Consider the following 19,684-nt stretch of genomic DNA (forward strand, 5'->3'; position numbering starts at 1 on the left):
GCATTCACTTTACTTTTTGAGAAGAAAGATGTTTCACGTTAGATTTGTGACAAACACCATCATCCTCCACTATCGATCCAGTAGTAAACTACATGCCTACAACACGTCAATGGGAAATTCAAAATTCAATGTTTCGGACGCCAAGATACTGTTTTTTCCTTACCTTTTAAGGGCTCAAAACGTGGTTGAAGTTTACCACGTCCGGCGGTATACTTTTTGCTCTTATCCTTACGGGCGTTTTTGCGCAACACTTTTGAAACAAAACTTCTGGCCCCCATACGGCTGCTTTGTACAGCTAGAGGGACATTGCCATTATAGTTTTTCTAAAACAGGCAAATTAAAGTAGAGCACACGAACTTCCTGCGACGGTTTTCCAAGGGCGGAGAAGGAAAATCTTTTTCTTGTTTGCCATTGTCCAAGGTGGAATTTTGCGTTTACAGGGAGCAGCCGATCGCATTGGCCATTGGAGGTCACATGACATTAAGTTCAAATGCGCCCAACAAATTATATAAAATATAAAAACCTTCATAAATGCTTATGTGTGGCTATACAGAAAATTATGTTGCGAAGGACTAAATTTTTTGAAGCCAACTCGCTCCTGACGAAGAAATAGCTTTTGAAATGTTACCTTTCCAACCTTGAACAGTGGTAATAACACACAATTTTGTGTTTGGTTTGGATTCAGGCTACAGAAAGTGTTGTTTGGTGACATGATTGTGATAACGATCGAAGACTATTTCTCTCCTCTTTAGAGGTAAATTCATAGTTAGATATGCTTTACTGTTAAATGCTTATGACTGATAAAGATTTATGACACGTCCACAAGTATCCGAATATTTTTGAAAACAGAGAGTTTTTTCCTCCGTTTTAGCCTTTGTCCTCCGTACCAAACATATACGGAGTTTTCGGGCACCGAAAAAGCCTGTTTTCACTCCAGAAAAAACTCCACTCCAGAGTGGAGTTTTTTTTTTAAAACGCCGGATTCTCATTTGCGTGTGGGCGGACGAAAAGGAAGGTTTTCGAATACGATGATGTCATAGATCATAAACTACTAGCATAAGCCACTGTAAAAAATACCATAATGTTCTTTTAAATGCTTCTTTGGGTAGTTTTCCAGGTAAATCTCACTTTCGTTACTTTCGAAGAACTGCACCGTACCATGCGTAAGCTTCAGGGGCACCCAACGGATCTGTTCCTCAAAATATATGCTCTACAGGAAAAGTTTTGCTGGCTGGCAGGTTGTGGAAAAATTATTTGTCTTTGGAAGGAAAGGGTTCCTGGCAAATGAACAATTTAGGGTGTCTGAGGGGATTTGATGTATAGAATAGCTGCTATGTGATTGTTCTCAGAAACCTCTTCCCCCCTCCCCCTCCCCCCACTGAAGGGTTAATTTTGCCCTTAGGCCACATCTAAATTCATGTGCCTCCCTCCCTCCTCCATTGAAGGACTGAATGTTGCCCTTTGACCACACCCGAACTAGTTCAAACTGGCCAGTAATGTCTGGAAGTAAGTCTGCTGGGAAACTTCCCAGTAAGTCTGGTTGCAGGTTGTATGTGCACCTTGCTGGCTGGGAACGCTTCCATCAGTCTTGCTGAGAGTGAGGAACAGATACGTTTTTCCCAGCAATCTCCCAAAATGCTTAAAATGGCTTCAGAAAGCTTTATTCACGCTTTGTTGTTGTTTTCAGGTCTTTTTCCCAAAATTTCCCGTTGGGTGCAACGTGCCAATGAAGCTTCTTCAAAATTTGCATTTCCAGCGCGTTGACATACGGGCGCACAAGTGCTGACGTTAGCTTGATTGCAGTTAAGCTCCTTTTTTCGTTGGGTTCAGAAACCTACCTCTTTAAGCGTAAATAATTGCTTATTTTTAATAAAAAAAAGAAAGTCAAATAATTCCTCTGCGGTGAAGCTGAGCCAACGATAAAAAGAGTAGTATGGTATGGTAGTAGTATAGTAGTAGTATAGTAGTAGTATGGTAGTAGTATGGTATTTTAAATCAAACAGCTAAGTGGTTTTTCTAAGGTCGAGCGCGCGAGCCCCATCGCAGACCTTCAACACCTTGCGGATGAGGGGGAAGACCCTAGACATTTGGCCAATGTTATTAACGACGCTTTTTTGTCACCAATGACCGCTTTCACCCCTCTAGTCACGCCTGATGCACACGCGCGTGCGCGCGCGTATACATGCCAACAAGATCTTCCCCGTCCGATATCTGAGTTTTCAGTCTTTGAGAAACTATCGGCGCTTAATACGAACAAAGCATCCGGACCTGATGGAATCCCTTCTTGGGTATTAAAAGAAAACGCGGACTTATTAGCTGCACCAGTGGCAGACATCTTGAATTCTTCCTATTTGGAGCGTCGCCTTCCAACTTCGTGGAAGAAAGCGGACATTACACCCCTCCCGAAGACTTCACTTGTTAGCGATGTGAACAAACACCTGAGACCCATTTCGTTGACTCCAATTCTCTCCAAAGTCGGGGAAGAGTTTGTCGTTGACGGCTACATCAAGCCTGCCGTCCTTGCGAAGATTGACCAGAACCAATATGGGACTGTTCCAAACTCCAGCACAGTGCATGCCCTGATCAGCATGCTCCACAACTGGTATAAGAATACTGACGGCAACGGTTCTACTGTGCGCGTGGTGCTCTTTGACTTTAGGAAAGCATTCGATCTCATCGACCACGCCATTCTTATGGCTAAACTTACTGATTATGAGCTACCACCTTGGGTGCTGGACTGGATTGCAGATTTTCTTACTGACAGGAAGCAACGAGTGAAACTCGCCCACGATTGCTACTCGGATTGGGGATCTGTCAGGGCAGGTGTCCCGCAGGGGACAAAATTGGGGCCCTGGCTCTTCCTGGTAATGATAAATGACATCAATGTCAATGGTGTCAACCTTTGGAAGTACGTCGATGACACATCGATGGCCGAGACAGTCCACAAGGGCCAACCAAGTGGAATCCAATTTGCTGTAGACGACCTAGTTAGGCAAGCCGAAATAGATAAGTTCCAGTTGAATGAGACCAAGTGTAAAGAGTTGCAGATAAGTTTCTCAAGGTCTGTAGATCCTTTCGAAACAGTTACTATTAACAACAAACCAATTGAGGTTGTAACTAGCGCAAAACTTCTTGGTCTCACAATTTCTAACAATCTAAAGTGGAACGCTCACATAGAGAATGTTATCAAAAAAGGAGCCTCTAGGCTATACCTATTAAGGCAGCTTAAGCGTGCAAAAGGAGATCCTGCGCAGCTACTTTGTTTCTATACTACGTGTATCCGGCCCATGTCTGAATATGCCTTCCAAGTTTTCCACAATGGTCTGCCTGAGTATCTCTCTGAAGAGCTAGAGAAAATTCAGCGCCGTGCACTTAGAATTATTTTCCCTGATTTAGGCTATCAAGAGGCTCTAAAAGAGTGCAATATTGCCACCCTCCACCAACGGCGCCAATGGCTGACAGAGCGCCTATTCAATGAGATTAAGGACAACAGCCTCCACAAATTACATGGCCTTTTGCCGCCACGTAATCTTAGTACTGTAGCCTTAAGGAGTAAGCGCGTTTTTAACGTTCCTCTTTGTAGAACAAATAGACTAATGAATAGTTTTATCATGCATAACGCGGCTATTTTCTAATGGTTTTATTGTAAATTCGCGGCTATTTTCTTAAATTTCATGACGTTGTATTTTGTTCCTTTGTTTTATTTATTTACTGATATTTATTTATAATAGTTAGTCTTAGTATTCAACGTATTGTACAGTCCGTAATCCAGCCCTTGGGCTGCAATGGATTTTTAATAAAGCTATCTATCTATCTTTTTGAAATGGACTATTTCATACGCTCTAGAAGGGATGCTATCGTATTTTCATCGTTCTAGCGGTTTCATGTGGACGGGCGAAAATGATTCAAATACGCTACGTGTGCACGCGTATTTTTTAGGCGGAGGAAAAAATTTCAGTTTTCAAAAATATCCGGATACATGTGGACAGGGCCTTTATATATTAAATTCCGTTGATTTGCACGAGGACCTCTTCCTCATAACTGTCTAACACTTCTACGACCAACAACTGACATGGTCGATACTTTCCCAACCAAACAAGGCCCGGTTGCTGTGTACATTAACTCCACATTTCCTGCTTGGTGTGATAATGATGATAGAGGCCTGGGTACTTAATCCGTTCAACTTCCAACTGAGCATTCACGACGCGGTCCAGTAGGTCCAGTCCTCTCCACCCCATTTGTACTTGAATTCCTCGGTATTCATTCCTTTCAAAATTAAGCAGTTAAAAAATACGATTTGTCCTGCTCTATCGTTTGTTAGCTCGAAATGAAGTTTCGGCCCTCTCCAATAGTTCTCCTATTCTTTAAGTAGGAGCCCCAAAAAATATTAGGGACCTTAAGCATTGACGACGAATAGGACGTCGACGACCTACCGGAAGTGGCTAGGGCGAGTTGACCGCTGCTGCACATCCTCGCTAGTTTGGCGTCCAGCAGTGAACGTGAATAAATTTACTCGTATTTTAATCCCCTAAATCAACTTTCCTGAGAGAAATTTCATCCCAATTGCGTATTCGACTTTCAACGTATTTGTTCTTTGTATTTTTGTACTAAAAACACCAGAAAATCGATTGATATAGGACTTCGTAAGCAAGCACCAGCGAGTCGCATTGAAGCTTTCTTGTATATGTTTTCTAGCTTTTCGTGAAGCAAAAAGGTTTACAGGTCAAAAAGATGCTAAATCATAATCTGTTCCGCCCTTTTACTCTCTAAGACTTTGATTTGTCTCCAAACATTAGTAACCTATGGTTCTATTGTTCTTTTTAAAGGAGATGGAGTGGTCAGACAAACATGTTTTTGTGCTGTATGCCGAGAAATGTTAGTTATGGAACCCTACCAACATCCGCATAGAAGCAAGGAAAGGGGAGATGTATGGAACCAGATAACGGTAAACCTGAGTGACCTTGATCATCCGAAATTCAAAGTCAATAAAAGATCGATGAGAGACACACTGACCTGGCTGATTACCAAGCATAAAGCGAAAATACGCCAGGAGGAAAATGCCACTGGAATCACTTGCAAAGATGCCGAACTAGACCTGGCTCTCGAAGAGATAATTGACAGGAGAAGTTGGCCGACAAAAAATCTCCGAGGTAAAAAAAAAAAGAAAAGGAAGAAGGAGCAGCTGGAGAGGAACACAGACCGTGAAAAGACATTTTGAACACTTATCTCTCGAATTTTCCCGCCGTGAACGACTTTCTCGATCCAGTCCTTTCACGGTGCAGTTCGTCTCCGTCGTCTCTTTCGTCGCCGATGCTTCAGGTCTCTATTAATAGGTAGATCACGTGACTCAACTGTGACGGTTGTTGGTGATTTTCTTTGAACTTACCGCCAAAACGCATCCAGTCCGATTTATATACAGCAAGAAGACCATAACCGTTCATCTCCCAAAAGCCTTGATGATCAATATATGTACTTTGACAGTCTAGACGTCCAACTGCGGGAAAGAAAGCGATTCTTCCTTCTATGGTGTTCTGTTGAAAATAAGGAAACCAAACTCGATCTTGTTACTTAAACGTAACAAGAAATCTGACAGTGTTGTTGGAAGAAATTCTCTAACAAAATTGACGATAACATTTTACTCTAAAATGCAACAGACAATTGACATTTAGATCTTTGAAAACACGTACTGCAAAAACGGTGTTGATAGCGGAGCTCTGGCGCGCGAAGCGCGCCTGCGGAGCACCATGGGTAAGTAAATCTACCCATCCCAGAAAATTTGGTAATCACGTGACCGTACACCGCCCTCAGCCCGCCCGTCCGTCCGCACCACAGGGCAACCAATGTTCAATCACACTTTCTAGTTTGGGAGCACAGGAAGACTGATATTGCAGACATATTGCACATCAATCTTGTGATCAATTGACAGCTGTCAAAACAGGGTATCCGCTGACCAGTATCACCTGATCATATCGCGGGCTCAGGTGTCGACCCATCGAGGTCGAGTATCTTTTTAAAGTTATCCGCTGACAAGTTACTAGTTTTCAAATGATTGCAGGCTCAAGTTTAATTTTTCAATTCATATGAATTATGTTGTGTTTTATATGTGCCGCACAATTAAAATTTTGATTTCAAACTGACCTCGGAAGCTAAGAATTAAGCCAGTTTTTATAGGCAGGGAGGACATGCTAGTTGCTTTTGACTTTTCTCACCAAGGTCACGCGTTGGTCACGCTCTACGTCCAATTTTTATACTCTGATTGGTCAAAATTTGACAGGTGAGTTCACGCGGAAAATTTATGCAGCATCTTGAAACTTGTTTACTTTGACAGCTGAAGCTGACAGAGTTTTGTGTCAACTTTGTGATGTTTTTAACTGTCTTTTTCTACTAAATGTACAAAGTGAAATTCAGCTGCTATCAAGAGTCTTCTGTTATTCATGGCTAGTTTGTTTATTGGGTTTTTGGTTGAGAAATACGTCGCTTTGGCAAAGTCGGAAATCCGATTCGGATGGCATCGTTTTCGTTTTTCACCTTGCTTGATGCGTAAGACGGTTGAAAAGTCTGAAGCGGTTCTGGCCTTACTTGATAGTTTTCAGTGCATCTCAGAAGGTAAGCCTGAGTAATTATTGTATTTGTTTGTTTTTTATATCTAATTTAATGAAGTCGAGCGTAGTTTACGCGGCTATTTGGTTTATGCACGTTTGTAAGATTTGAGACAATGATCTGACCGAGAGTGACCGAGTATCAGGTTTGATTATCAGCTTATGGAACTTTAAAAAGCCTTTAGACATTTTCTCACCGCAAATAGAAAGAAAACGTTCCAAAGAATATTTGGTTACAATTCTGGCTGTAAAAGAAAGCTTTGGGCGATTTTCTTGCCTCGAGTTCGTCTTTGAAAAAAGCAAACACCGGGAAGCCGGCTTAAAACGTAAACAAGGATTTTCAGAGACACTTTACATTGTAATACTTGTCTTCGTGAATGAAAATTGTTGTCTCTGTATATGTTTCACCGAATTATTTTCCCTTTCTTTATTGATTGTAAGTAGTCTCTTTGCAATTTTAATCGCTGTGCCGTTTGTTTTCAGTCGCTCATGAACATCGCTTGCAAGAGTAGTCAAAATGCCGCGCGTATCAAACGCTTTTGAAGATTACAGATCTTTATAATAAATTCTTTATTGTGCTGAAGCGTATAACTATATTAATCTTAATTTAAACAGTCGACTTGTCAAAAGTGAGAACTGGCTAGCCGTATAGGTGATTTTGGAAATTTTTTTGACGATTTCGCTAAAAGCCCACACGTGCTTTGATCGTCCTGAATATTGAATGAGTGCAATTTGTATTGCAAAATTGTGAAACACTGCATTCTTTCCGAGGTCTGTATGATGAAAACGGCGCAGGTGTTTTCCAGGCCTAATCTACTGTGATCAAGAGCCATTATGGCTCTTAAATGTGATCGAAGATGATTGCTATTTTTTGGGTGTACATATAAAGGCTATCAACTCGATGTAAGATGAAGTTCACTCTTAGCTTGGACAGTTTGCAAATTATTTTTCTCGAAAATCACGTAATCTTTCCCTCAAAAGTCACATGAATGTGCTCTAAAGTTAACTGATTTGTGGAATACAAGTTTATTGTTTGATTTGAATTATAAATTCGAGTTAATAGGAGCTTCGCTTTTAGCCCTGGCTAAATCTATATTATAAAAAAAAATGGGAAGTTATCCGCAATTGCAAAAAAAGTGTATCTTGCTATAGAACGTTTTCAGTCACGAGGCTAACAACTATGCATATTTGTTGGAACGAGGAAAAGTTTTTACAAGTCAGAAAAAGGTTCAATTTCTACAGGATTAATTAACGACACCATGGTGGACGTGTCGTCATGCGAAAAGCCCAGTTTATAACAACACGTATCAACTTAAACTGCGTAGCAGGCGCCAGGTTTTTTTTTTTAAGGGCGAAGGAAGAAATCTAGGCCTGTAATAAGGTAATTACCGGCGCCTGCTACGTAGGCCAGTATCAACTCACCTTTCGCACGCTGTCCAGAATATCAACGGGCACATCAATGTGAAGATCAAACAAGAATAACAGATCATGCGCACTTTGTACTTGCTCTACAGCTTTGTTGAACGCCAGCGTCTTGTAAAATTTACCGGTCAAGTTGATAATAGTGTGCCTGCTCCTCAGAAGGGCAGTGTCGAACGCTTTGGCCAAGTCGATATCTTGACTCTCAAAATCAGCAACAATAACGTGGAAGTTCTTATCACCCGTTAATAAGCTGGCAACCGTGAGATCATTGATGAAATGATAGACCCATCTTCCCTGATCTTTGACAGGGAGTATTATGTAAACCGTGGCGTTTCTGTTCCACTCAATTCCCTTGGGAAGACACAAACTGTTCGTTCCCTTTTTTTGATACACGTGCTCAGAGAAGCGATATGATTTTTCAGTGTGAGGAAGGCCAAGTTCCAGATCAACTGAATAACGGTCCCCATAAACCGGATCTGGTTTTTGTAGAACTTTGTGAATTCTCTTTAAAAAGTAATTCCTGAAAGAAATTAAAATATGAGGTTAAAAAAAGCTAAAAAAATTGCAAACGTAGACAATCCGTCAATGGAACTTTCACGCAAGGAGAAACTAATGTCGCCACCATTTTTTGTTAATTATTCTGAGGTGCCCCTCAAAGTTGTTCTTTCTAGTTTAAAAAGACAAGGATCTAGTTTTTCTTAAGTCGACAGTTCAGTTATACTCACTGTTAGCCACATGATGTCTCTTTTTTCACCGAAAGCGTTTTTAGCGCGATGTTCTTACGGTTGACGGTTGAGTGTATGAACGTATTAATCTTTTCAAATCCAAATGAGTAAGAAAGAAAGAGAAGTATGGGAATTTGCAATTTTTTCGTTTGCGCTCTAGTCTAAGTAATGACTCCCGTTAAGTCACGGAGCCATGTTGAATTACGTGAGCTGTCAACGAGTTAACTACGATTAAGATTAAACATATTTGAAGAGTTCCAGTTCTGTGAAAGTGCATGATTTCTGCTTTGCTCTGAGTGTTTTCACTCACGTGGCCAGCATCTATGCAAATTTATTGGAACAAAAGAAAGCGTTTGCATAAGAAAAGAGTTCAACTCCCAGAGGATTGGTTTGGGACACCAACATGGATTGTTTTGTGACACCAATGGCCGCCTAGCCTGAGTATCAGGCGTTTCTGGGGAAAAGGGGAAAGATGGAAGCGAAAAAGGGAGAGAGCTGATAACTAGCAGTAACCAATGGTTAAGAAGTGTGGGAGACACAAATCAAAACGCTCGTAAAAAATGGACAAATCACCGTTACTTCCACAGTAAACTTAATACAGGTGTATAAGAACATTGTAGCCTGAGTATCAGGCGTTTCTGGGGAAAAGGGGAAAGATGGAAGCGAAAAAGGGAGAGAGTCTCCCCCATCTAAAATTTCCTCTCCCCTAGCCCCTTAGGAAGGCCTGATACTCAGGCTAATGGGCGCCGTGATGTCATGTGAAAACCCTGTATAACGCACAAATTACTAACGACCCTTTATCTCTGGCATTGCTTGTGACGTTGGCCACGCAGCCCAGCGAAGTGCCCAGAAGTCGACTAACAAAACGCGAACACTGTCCTCAGCGCAAAAGACTTAAAAAAACACATGTTCGTGTTTCATTGTCACGCGTTCATGTCAATCAAAAAAAAAAAAAAAAACATCGGAAGCGGAGGCACCGAGCTTCAGTCCAATTCCGTCTTTCATTTATTCGAATTATCTCGTAGATTATCCGTCTATTTGTTCAGCGCAACGCCGCGCATTTGGTGAGAGTTAACGAAGAACACCCTAAAGACCTAATAACGTCACATTAATAAGGATTTCAAATCTGCGCTCGCCAGTGTCACTGCGGCTATTATAATGTGACAATGTCTAGACATGGAAAGACCTTGTGGACACACAAAGGACCTCACAAGGTACTGAGAAACACACTTTTGTTCATTTCATTTGTGTCTTTTAGCTTCGCCCTCAAGTTGGAAATGTCAAACTAAACGCTTTTTCTAATCTCTTTTCGTGCATCCTGAAGTTCCCCCATAGGCGCTGCCAGACTGGTTTTTGAGGTAATACGAGTTCGGCCGGGTAGTAGGGAACTTGAGTAACAACGAAGACGACCACAACGTCGACTTCAAAAAAACAAAAGTTTTAATGATCAAAACAACAGCTCTGCACGTGCATCACGCTTTTTAGTACATTTGTACAATTTGCCGTTTTACGGAGGACGTAAACATACGACGACGAATTTTCCTTCCTCTTTTTGAACCTGAATAAAATCCTTAAGAATTCAAATCCAGGATAAGTCGCCTGCATTTGACATATTGAGCGGGTCCAAATAGACGCGATTAAGTTTGAAAGAGCGCAAATTCATTTTTTTACCAACGTTTTCAGGTCTTTTCACTGCCTTCGTCGTCGTCCTTGCTTTAGGTCCCTAGTAACGTAAAAATGACGCGGCCTGACAAAAATGAACTAATTTAAGGAGCACGTCGCCAGGTCTGCATGTCAACGATTAGTTAGGTAACCTAAATTTTTTTAAAGATGTTTTGGTTTTATTGTATTTAAAGTCAAACAAGTTATTTAACGTCCTTAGCCGGTTCGCTTGCAAGGATAAAAACAATGCTCTTATACACCTGTATTAAGTTTACTGGGGAAGTAACAGGGTCGTAACATGGTATATCCGGGACCCATTGATCCCTATGTTCTTGCTGTTATTTTGATCCCTGAGCCCCATTATCCCCAAAATTTTGATCCCTGAGCCCTGATAAAAGAATTGATCCCATCCATGTTTTTACACAACATTTTGACTTAGGGAACTTTGTTTATCTCCAAATAAAGAATATAGAACATGCTCAAATGGGCTGATGAGAAAAACATTAACTTTAATTTTTAGTGCAAGTTGTAGGTTCTTTCAGAGCTTTCTATCCTGCTATCCCTGTTGATGTTGTAGTCTTACGTGAATTTTCCCTTTCACTCTGTCTACACTAGACGGGCTATTTTTGCGTGTCTTACAACAATGGGTTCTTACAACCAGGGGTACCAATAGCAAAATACCTGCTTTACATGAAGTAGAAAAAAATTGAATGATGCAAGCCACAGGCTCTACGGTCCTGGCTTAATAACCATTGTAGATTGTCAGAGGACATATCTGGTTGTAGGTCTTCCAGACCTACTCCTTCCAGCTTCAAATCTAACTGGCTCTGAAACTTGTCCGCCTGAGCTTGCTCCCCTTCCTCTTCGTCACCACTTGACGCAGGTGAATCATCTGATTCAATTGACCCCTGGAGCAATGCAACTAGGCGTTGCTCTTCAAGGCAGCTCAAACAGAAGTTGTTTCCATCTTTTATTATTTAACTTTCCTGATGATACACTTAGGTGAGTTTCTATCGTCACCGTGCCCAGTCTGGTGTACAAGGGGATCTTCTTCTGACTGTTCCAGCCATCTCAAACCCAAGTGATCTTCCAGAAATGCGTCACCGTTATGGTGGAGATCTTTTAAAAGAACTGCAAGGAAGAAAGAATGATATACCTCTTGTAATTGTGCTTGAGAGCAACTACGTCGCCTTTTGAATAGGTAATCTCATATTCGTCGGCTGCGTATTGAACTGTAGTTTGTCCTTCACTCCCTTGAACCTTACTTTCAGCAGATCGACTTTTCCATGTGCCGACGCATTCCTTCTGAACATACTCAGAGCAAGTGCAAGTGTACCAGCTTTTTCTTTGGTCTTCCCTCTCGTTCGTTGCTGTCGTACACCTCGTCCGAATTCTTTCGCAAAGCCCTGCAATGCCTTCCTTTGTCGCTCCTTTCCCTCCGCGCTCGTTTCCTCGTCCACATCCTCCTGAAGGTTTACTCTTGCCGTGCGACTTTCGAAGCCATTCCGGTGCCTTTGGACCCAGCTTTCTCTGTGTGTAAAGGCTTTGACGACCGGTATAAAATATAAACGAGGATTGGTGGAGCCACTCTATTGATTCTAAAAGGCAGCTGGGCCGCCGCGATGCATAGTCGTTCAGAGCGGGTGTTCTCACTCCACTAAAAAATTCAGGCTCCAATTCTAAGGTGGTGATACCTTTCGGGGCCAACCATTACATAAGCGGAGGCCGAATAGCCCAAAGGGCTGAAAAAATTCTTGTAGATTAATATTGTCACTAAAGTCTGTAAATTTTGTGCAAAACAAAATAGCCACTGCACGAATGAGGTCTGAAAAAATCTTGCGTGAAAAAAAATAACCCATCCCCGGCTCAAAAATCAAATAGTGGGCCCCTTACTGGTGGCGTTTCATGCTGAGTGCGATAATATATTAAATTCCCTCAGACTCTGCTACTTGTACCTAGTATGCAACATTCCTTTCACCAATTCAACCGTTTACATTATAAAAAAAAAACTAAAGAAAATAAACTATAAAGGTTTTGTTACTTTTATTTCACCGAGGTAAGTCTTTGGTGATCCACTTATTTTCACTAATTCTACACTGTAATTTCAGACTATTTATCATACAAGCATTTATCGGTTATACAGTAATGGAATGTGTCCTTTACTTCCTCGGACCAATACTAGTACGAGTAGGTGAACCGATCTCGGTTTCTCATCAGAGTTCGAGATAACCCTAAAACTCCATGCAATTAGAGAAGATTTATTAAATTGCCAGAAAGCATTTATTTTGCAACAAAGCGCGCGAATTCATTGTACTTTTGTATTCTACTTTTGACGTCCATTCTAATTATTTAAGTACCTTCAAGAGTTAAGTTACTGGTCAAAAAATACGAACCTCGATTTATAGTCGCCTTGTGACTTGCTTGAGGCGGTGAGGCAATTGGGACCTGTACAGTAAATTCCGCTTTCAATGAATCGGTTTGTCCATTGTCCTGGCGTTATTGTTATTTTTGATCGGCCCAAAACCTCTATGCTTGGACCCTTGCCAGGAGTAAATCAGTCAAGCAAGTACTTACGTACCTTTCTCTGTCACAGGATTTCTTTTTGTCCTTTTTCTTCTTCCCCATTTCTCGCAAAAAAAGATATGTATAAATCGCTTTCTCTGCCTTCTGGCGTTGACAGCGCGTTGAGGAGTTGCGTTACAAAGCGAGAAAAGTGACTTGAGATTCATATTACGGTGCCCTCAACAATCAGTAAACTAAGAATATGATACCATGTTTTCGTCAAATAACCAGGACGTCGTATGACAGGAACTGCCGCCAGCCGGAAGCAAGAATAGGTATTAAATGTACCTCGGCCAGGAAATTCTATGGACACAAACCCTATTAGGCAGAAAAATATTGTGATAAGAGATTTTAAGACCGTGTAATAAATCTGATCCCTGATTCGGGCGCAAAAGCCTTGTGATCCCTGATCCCATTCTTCTGAGCCCTGAGCCCTTTCCTCTGAGCCCTGATCCCAGTTATATTTTGGGCTTTGCGCCCTGAGCCCATATACCATGTTACGACCCTGGAAGTAACGGTGATTTGTCCATTTTTTACGAGTGTTTTGATTGGTGTCTCCCACACTTCTTAACCATTGGTTACTGCTAGTTATCATCTTTACACATTTAACGAAATTTTTATGTAACTTACTCTGAGGAACTCAGACGAAGTGCAGCAACCATGTTATCCACGACTGACCGAACTACCTCTCTGTCAGCGACTCGATTTGGACGAGTCCACAGCATTCCGGTGTTTCTTGACATCTGCGTATCGTCCGGTGGGTAAACATTTGATTCAAACACCGTTGCCTTCCCTTCAAAGCGATCAACTTTATCACCTGGTACAAAACTACTCTTGTAATTGCAGGAAGGAAGAAAACTGGCTTTCGAAATGAAAGGCAGAGAATAAAACTTGACAAATTTGCTGCTGATGCGGTTGGCTTTATGGAACTCTTGCTTATATCGCGAAAGCACATTGTGCAGTGCTACTTTTTTCTCTTGTATATGCGATATGTTCTGCAGAAATGACGAGAGGTATTCTGAAGTGATGAGCCTAAAATCTTAAAGTTTGTCAGATGTAGTCCAAAATACACGCACGAACCCTTTGCCAATGCCCTGTCAATCAATCAATCAATCAATCAATTTATTTGCCCTTTTTTTACATACAATATTTAAATTACAGGGAGCCGATCGGAGCCCGAACGCTGTTTTACCTAATAGAAAAAATTAGATGTTTTTACGCTGTATTAGCTAATAAAATAATAAGATGCATTTTCCTTTGTTCCTGTCACTGTCTGGAAGGGATTTGAATCCGATCAGAGACGGTTAACAGTTAACAATATTAGAAACGCGAGACGAAACTTGACCGTCTTATTTACGACGCGCCAGACACCCCTCCCGTGTCTCCAATACAATACAATACAATACAATGTTCATTATTTTGAGAGGGTAGATACATGATTAACCCAGTAAAGAGTTTTCTAACACATGGCCCTCTGTAATACAGAAAGAAATATATACAAATAAATTTCAAAAATACACACATACAATAATTAATTGAATGTAACATTTAGAATGAAATTAAAATTAACACAATATAAAAGTTTAATTAACATAGTTACAAACAATATATCGCAGCAAACTTGGACGATTAGGAGAAATAGCAATTGCAGTAAAGCAGGAAACGGCATGCAAAACAGCAAAGTTCTTCGAGATGGGCAACGGAATTGAGTTTTTGAATGAAAAGTTCACGTAACTCGCGCGCACTCGTTCTCTCTTTCACCCACTACTTCCAAGCGCCTACTACGCAGGCTATTTGATAACCAGCAATGTTAACCGTCTCTGATCGGATTCAAATCCCTTCCAAAACGACTTAATATAAAGTATCGGCGCTTCGCGCCGATACTTTATATTAGGGACCGTTAAGATCCCAGAACGGCGACGGCAGAGAAAACGTCGCTGAAAAAGTGAATTTGTGTTCTTTCAATCTTTAGCCTGCGTGGCAGGCGTTTGAAAGGGAAGGGAAAGGGAGTTTTAGGTGCGAGAGAAACGCGAGAGGCGCACGATGAGGGAGGGAGGGAAACGCCTGCCAGGAGACCATTGTTTTTCTCGTTTTTAACATCCACCAGGCGAATGTTAAAATCCTGATTGGTCCGTCTTCAAAACATGTCAATCACAGCCGTAATACCTTAATCCGATTGGCTGAAATCAACATCACGCTACTGAGTAACTTAATCGATCTTTCATTAATCATTTAAAAATATGTTGTTAGTGAGGCGTGATGAGATTTCTGTATGCCATTCACCGTTTTAGAACGATTAGAAACTGAAGGTATCTATTTCAGCTTGAAAGGAGAATAGAAGAAAGCAGTTAAAAGACTCGTATGAAGGAAAAGACCTGTCAGCTAGATGAGTTTCGCTGACTGGTTTTGAGAAGTCTCGTCTTCCAACGGCTTGTTTTACTCACTAGAAGAGAGAGAGGAAAAATCATGCTGCCTGTGTGCTTGTTATCTGCTGTTTGACCTTAAACGGCTACCACGCAGGCTACGCTTATCAACGACCAGATTGTTAAAGACGAAGCGATCTATAATCCTAGGCGATTTTTGGTTTGAGGACTTCTTTTTGCTGGTTATAGACGTTATAAAGCCGCCAGGAACTTACCGTACTTCAGTAATAATATTGATTGCAGAATTAGCCTTATTGCAGATCCTTGAAGTTCCGTTCTTCTTTCCCAGCTACCAGCGTTCTTTTGTATGCTGCGCTGGATCCAGTTCGAGAGTCAGCAAAGTGTTTGTAATTAATTTCTCCGACGAACACTGCATGCAAGTTGGGAAGTCCAACGCGATACCTTCAGCAAAAACGTAGTTACTAAAACATGGAACGACCTAAAACCACCTAAAACCATCTACAACCACCTAAAACCACCTACATTCCAGGTGACTCCTTTAGATGAACCCTAGTGTCTTTCACACCCGTTTCCTGTGTCATCACGCAAGACTAAACTCCTTGCGTCACGACACAGGAAACGGAGACCAGTAGGTGTAATCATTGTTAAAAATGTTATTTAAAAAAATCTATAATGCAATGAATTCAGAAGAAAGCAAGTTAAGACGAGCCGAAATTAATAAAAATGGGTTGAAAAATTTTAATAGTGAATGATTGTATTTAAAGTAATTTACCTGGATTTTTATATACCTTTATTATGTTTTGGAACCCAACTTTCACCCCGGCCCTCTTCTTGGGAGTGATGGGATATGCGCGCTTCTTATTTTCGCTTTGCTCGTTGTAAATACGTCCCCACTATACTATCTGAGAGCCTGGCACAGGCTAGAGTAGCTGGAACTTTACGAGCTAAAACGGAACGAAAAATTTGGATCACATATTCGGGTCTTCCCTCCCCGCCAACGGACCTTACTGGTAAGAACGTTTTGATTCATTTTGCTGAAAAGAATTATCAAATATCATGATATGTTTTCTAATTCTTGCAACTGTAAACGGGTTAATAGCTGTATAAAATCAGGCTCTACAAGTGACACACGTTCACACTAGACTAAAGGATTCTGCGGAACTACATACATTTGTGTGAAACTATTTCAGACATTTACACCCTGTTTTAGATGGTTTTAGATTGTTTGCGAGTGGTTGTAGATGTTTTTGAGGTGGTTGTAGATGGTTGTAGGTGGTTGTTGAATTTTTTGAGGTGGTTGTAGGTGGTCATCTTTAGGTGGTTGTAGATGGTTTTAGATGGTTTTAGGTGGTTTTAGGTCGTTCCATGTTTTAGTAACGTAAGGTTTATGCTGGATTTTATATAACAAGCCACGCATGGTTGCGACTTTCTTCTTTCAACGGACGACCGCATTTACACTTTTTTAAATAGTACCTTCACTTCAGATTTCTCGTTTTAGGAAAACAAAAGGAAAACAGTATGTGAAATACGACTTTAAAAAATAAGTGCATCGCGGCCAGACTTATTTGACCGCTAGTCATTCACAATTGCGTTATTTTGCATACATAATTAGTAGGCGGAATGGCGAAAACAATGGTTTCCTGGCAGTTCCCTCCTTCCCTTCCTCCTCGCGCGCCCCTCGCGTTTCCCTCGCGCCCAAAACGCCCCTTTCCCTTCCCTTCCAAACGCCTGCCACGCAGGCTATTCAATCTTCATCGCGATTACTCCAAGTCACTAACTTTTTCAAATGTAGGCGAACCATCCTAAAGTTGAATTCCTAAGAACCATAGCCAAGAGCAGAAAGAGGGAGAAAATTTCGTCGTCGCTTGTTTACTTCCTCTGTACAACGTGAAATTAGGCATTTTCACGTCGTAGTCGTATTAAGTCGTTGACGAACGCGAACCATCAGTATAAGAAAAAAATATCTTCTGGAACCCAGGATACTTATAAAAGACACAGGAACAGAGGAAAATACATCTTATTATTTTTTTAGCTAACACAGCGTAAATATATCTAATTTTTTCTGTCAGCTAAAACAGCGTTCGGGCTCCTTGTGACAATAATTACACAGTCTTATGATTTTAAAAATATACTTGGGCAGGAACTCTCAGCAAACCCTGCAGGGCTTTTCAAGGAGAGCCCCTGGACAAGTTTTATACAAGTATGATTGTAATTTAGAATTACATGTCTGTGTTATAGATTACATGGATTAAGTATGTAGCAGCTACTCACATTTTGGTGTAAAACCTCGACGTAGTATTTCTTATTAGCTTGAAGATGGAGTGGCTCTTTGGATCTCTGTTCAGGATATTTATCTAACTCGTCCTTGCCCGTCCAAGCTATTGCGTTTTCAGTGAATACACGAGCAACTAGCCGTTTCTTATCGGGATTTTCGTCTGTACTTATCCACAACTCCGAAGTGTCGTCAGAGGCGATCGCGAAACGAAACAAACCATTGCTTTGTGGATGTAAATATCCAAAAATTTTATGACCGTACTCCACGCTATCGTCTTCAATCTGAAAGTCGTTGATGAACTTCTCCTCATCAGGATATTTTGGAAAGAACAGTGACTTTTTTAAATATGTTACGTTCGAACCGCATTGCATTCGCCAAACGTGAACATTGAGAGCGTGTGGTACACGTGCTGCGACAGTATTCTCGTCCTCAGAGCCAACGCCACCGATCGTCCTTGGAAACGCAGAGAATTCGTCAACTGTATCGTCGCTATGTCTTCCCCAAAATGTAAAAAGTAAAGAAAACGAGATCGAGCCTGCAGCTAGTGCGACAATCAAACGCCTCACAGTTTTTTGAAATCTTCGGAATGTAAGAGGGCGTCGAGGCCACATAACTTGGATCGAATGTTGCGAGCCCCGGCTTGTGATTCAGTCAGACAGCCAGCTGTCACGGGATGACACTGTAAACCAATAAATAAATACTCTCTTTACTGTTATTGATCATCGCCAAAAAACTCCGAGTTTTGAAAACAAACTCCTACTTTCGAAAACAAATTCCAGTTTTTGATAACAAACACCTCAAAAACACTAGTCGCTGCGTCAGGTAGCCCAAGCTCGAAATATGAGTATCGGCGAGAATCGGCATTGTTGCGAAACATTCAAAACATAAGGATTTTTATGGGAAAAAAACCCATCGTTTCTGTGAAAGGTAAACCTTTATATAGAGAGAAAACCCTGTTCACGTAGTTTTTTGGACTATGCAAGGAATTCATAGTTAAGGAATTTGCGGTAGCCTCGTACACGCCCAACAGGAAACTCAAATAGTAGATAAACCTCAACTTTAATTAAGCAGTTTAGTTTTACCCGGGATCTGAATTGGACATGTTTCATGTGATTTACTGCTTACCTGTTACACTGTTTCATGGTTATCCCGATCAAGCAAAGTTAAGAAAACTCGCCATAGAAGTAAGTTTATGATCAATGTTATAATATTGTCAATCATTTGAGTTTTGGTTTTGTAGTTTTATAAGGATTTCATGAGTTTTTGGACATTGACGACCAGTGACCGCATGGCATAATTATTGTTAAAAGTTTATATCAGTTATTCCCGCTTCGCTCGTTTTAATTGTTTCGTTTATTACCAATTGATTTAGTTAATTAGAATACATTGTACATTTTAATTTCAGATCGAATAAATGTATCAGTTATACGATTGCGAGTATTCTTCGGTAGTGGATCGTCTTAGTTCTCTAACCCTTTACATAAAAACCCATAAAACGGCCATAAATCGGCCCGTTAACCACTCAGGAGAGACGTAACACACATTTTAAGTAAGGTAAGCTGTTTTTTATTGAAATCCTTTCATTTTCGTAGGTTACAGAAACGATAGGTTTTTTTCCCCATAAAAATCCTTATATTTTGAATGTTATTTCGAGCTTGGGCCAGCTGTTGTTGCTGTAGACTCTAGGAAGAATAAACAGATGTAAGAAGTAGATTCTCGTTACCTTTTCGCGTAGCGAGTGAGTCGCCCGAATACGCTCACAAAAGGGAGCTTTATCAAACCGTGCACACGCTTATTTCATCCTAGATATTTCTAGAACAGACCTCTGGAGCAAAGGTAAACTCAAAACTGAATCCAACTCGAATGCTTACTCGAAAAACAACTCGAAATCCTTACCTCGGCAAATAGGTGTCTTCGGAAATGCCTACTAAGAAGAATCTTTTTAACCTTTCCCGTTGATATTTCTAAGAATAAACTAAACGACGAATCGAGATCCCCGGTTCGAATTGCTCATTGTTCGCCAGCTATTGATCCGTTTTCAGTCAAATCCCACAG

The 19,684-nt window shown here is 40.9% G+C and overlaps 1 pseudogene; it reads right to left on the bottom strand.

Moving 5' to 3' along the window:
* Window positions 1-3,788: 3,788 nt before the first annotated feature.
* On the bottom strand, window positions 3,789-18,363 carry LOC140928781 (beta-1,4-N-acetylgalactosaminyltransferase 3-like; annotated as a pseudogene).
* Between the last annotated feature and the right edge of the window lie 1,321 nt (window positions 18,364-19,684).

This window comes from Porites lutea, chromosome 2 (genome assembly GCF_958299795.1).
Source record: "Porites lutea chromosome 2, jaPorLute2.1, whole genome shotgun sequence".
NCBI lineage: Eukaryota > Metazoa > Cnidaria > Anthozoa > Scleractinia > Poritidae > Porites > Porites lutea.